Genomic DNA, 3,258 nt, shown 5'->3' on the forward strand with positions numbered 1-3,258 from the left:
AATGTCTTTCACCCCAACTATTCACTATGGTAGTGAGTTCCACAGTCTCACCACACTCGGAGGTTTTTCATGAAATCCTTAGTACAGAATTGGAAGGGAAAATGTTGACGAGGGCAGAATATAGGGTGTTAACTGCAAAAGCCAGGAAGTCATTCGACAAAGTAAAACCATGACAATGTCGGGACAAATAAGGAACTTTGACAGCAATGAAGACGTCACACGTCAGAGTTCAAGATAATGGTCGTGACAAAAAGAAAAAGTACCCTGCTGATATTGGATATTGTAATTAAGCAAGTTTCGAGATGCTGCAGTTGGTTGAATATAATGACGTAAGAGATGAAATAACCAAAACCACGAATGTAATTTGATGTCGGTAACCATAAAGCAAGTGTATACTATTGATTGATAGAGGTCAATTGCGTGCAAGTAGGCCATTCAGCCCATCGAGTCAACATTGACTGACCGTCCCACCCAGACCCAGTTCGTTACCCTATCTCTGTAACCCTGCATCTCCCATGGTCAATCTACCCTCACCTGCACATCCTTTGGATTGTGGGAGGAGGCCAGAGCACCAGAGGAAACCCACACAGACACAAGGGGAGAAGTGCAAACTCCACACAGAGAGTCGGCCCGAGGGTAGGATCAAACCGAGGTCACTGATGCTGTGAGGCAGCAGTGCTAACCACCGTGCCACTACCACATGCTGCTCTCTAAAGAAATGAATTTCAAAGACTCGGGAACACTTGAGAGAAAAACAAAACTCTCCTATATTAAATGAGAGGCTAGTCTCTGGCTAGAAATGAGTGGATATTACATTTACATAAAGTCCTCTCCAGATGTTATACAGCTTCATCAGATCATCTGTTTCTTCTAAACTCAAACTGATACAAGCCCAGCCTGACATCCTCCTGTCCCCGATTATAAGTTGAGTAAATCAGCGACCCTCGACCTCACTGGCATGACACAGGATGCCCCCAATCCAAGTTGACCTTAATTGTCTAACCTCTTGACGCCACCATGTGGTCAGCCGCAACTCAGCCCTGAACGAGAGCAGAGGAACTGAATAGACGGCAGTGAGGTAGACATTGTATTCCCAGAGAATATTGTTCAAGTGAGAAAGTTGTTCAGCTCACATTCGGATCATTGCAGGGACCATGTCTCCTGTCATTTAAATATCATAGATCCCAATAACAGTCTACTTTTGTTGTACATTGTGTGTGTTTTACCTGATTTTCTGTTGCTGTCATTCCCATTAGGGTGTGTGAATTCAGTACCAGATAATAGTCTCAGTTCTGAATTATCCTTGAGGATTGGTGTAGAACGTACAAAGTGTCAGTCATAATGGAAGAAGTTCTACTGTTTATTTAACCCTTTGCTGCCATTGTCCTGGGACTAAATGAATGGGGAAGTGTAGAGGGAGTTTTACTCTGCATCTAACCCAATGCTGTCTTTGTCTTAGCAGTGTTTGTTGGGGACAGTGTTGAGGTAGCTTCACTTTCAATTTAAGAGTAGAGGAAGCTTTATTCTGATTGTAATCCCATGCTGTCCTTGTCCTGAGTGTGTGAGATGGCATCTGTAATTGAAGTGAATGCAGACTTGCTGTGGGAGTGGAGGGTACTTCTACCTGAGCACACCCATCTTTGAGATTGCTGTGCTGATCAAGACACTCTCAGACACCTTCATTCACTTTTCCAACCAACCACAGGGTGGTTAAGGTATAAATGCAAGTATTGCCAGCGATGCCCACACCCCATGCATGAATAAATACTTTTTGTTTAAAAGTTACATTCACGTTCCAAACCCTCTAATGTATGATTACTTATATGGAAAATTCCTGTCAGTTTCGAATATCATTTTAAAACATAGGAATGTGTCAACCATGTAGAAATATAACAAGAACAACAAATGGAGAAGTTAACAGGTAATGAGCAGGACCAGAATGCTGAGTCAGTCTGACCTCCATGGCTGAGAGAGTTCTCCCAGATGTTGAAGTTACACCAGTGCCTTTTACTCTTGCAGCTTCCCCAAAAGTTTGTCCCCGATGTAAGTTCATTCAATGACCCGAAGAACTAACTATTTTTATCTCCATAGCTGCTGCCAGACTTCTGAGTAATTCCAGCCCTTCTGCTTTATTCTTTTATAGGATTTGAGCTTCCCTAAGTCAGTGTAATGAAGAACTGCAATGCTGGAGATCTGAAACACAAAAATGCACCAATTGCTGGAGAAACTCAATAGGACTGGAATCAAAAGTGGAGAGAGAAGCAGAGTTAGCATTTCAAGTGCTGTGACCCTTCTTCACAACTGTTCTGGACGAAGGCCAGGATATTGACTTTGTTTCTTTCTCTCTCTCTATCCAGCGGTGTTGCCAGACTGGCTGAGTTTCTCCAGCAATTTCTGTTCTGACACTTTCACAAGATTGATGTTTGTTATCCATCCTTAAGTGCAAGGTGTCTTGCTTATGCCAATTCAGAGGGCAATTTAAGTGTCAACCACATTGCTGTGGGTCTGGAGTCTCATGTAAGCCAGACCGGGTAAGGATGGCAGTTTCCCTCCTGAAAGGACATTGGTGAACATGGGCTTTTATGACAATTGACGTCAGTGCCATCGATACCATACTGAGACTAATTTTGTGTTCCCCATTTATGATTTGAATTATTCACATCTCACCTCTTGCTGTGGTGGGATTTGATCTCATGTTCCCTGGATTACTCATCCTGTGACATTATGTTCACAGTGTTGCTTCCCATCGTTTGCTATTTTGTGTTTGCCCTTTACGTCTTTGTCCTCTGATGTTTGGGAAATTGAACCTGTTTAAAAGATTGCCCTAAACCTGCCCCTTTGACCAAGTCTTTGGTCACCTGTCCTAATCTGTGCTCCACTCTTGTGATTTTTAAAGGAATTCTCATTATGTTCACGTGAAGCACTTTGAGATAGTTAACTGTACCACAGAAGTTATTTGAATGCAGTTTGTATCCCTATCTTAATATCTGAAAGTAGAGGGTCATATTTTAAAAGTAGAAGACAAAAATGAGGATGATTTTTTTTTCTTTCTGATGGCTGTGTGTCTTCCTCAAAAGGCAGTGAATTCAAAATCTTTAAGGCAGATGTAGATAGGTTCTTGATAACCAAGTGGATGACAGATTGTCGGGGATGTGTAGGAATGTAGAGTTGAGGTTGAATTCAGATCAGCCATGATCTTATTGAATGTTGCAGCAGGCTCGAAGGGCCGAGTGGCCTACTCCTGCCCATTGTATGTTT

The sequence above is a fragment of the Chiloscyllium plagiosum genome, unplaced genomic scaffold, assembly GCF_037043375.1.
Source record: "Chiloscyllium plagiosum isolate Xiang-an unplaced genomic scaffold, Cpla_swu_hap1 HiC_scaffold_27, whole genome shotgun sequence".
Taxonomy (NCBI): Eukaryota; Metazoa; Chordata; class Chondrichthyes; order Orectolobiformes; family Hemiscylliidae; genus Chiloscyllium; species Chiloscyllium plagiosum.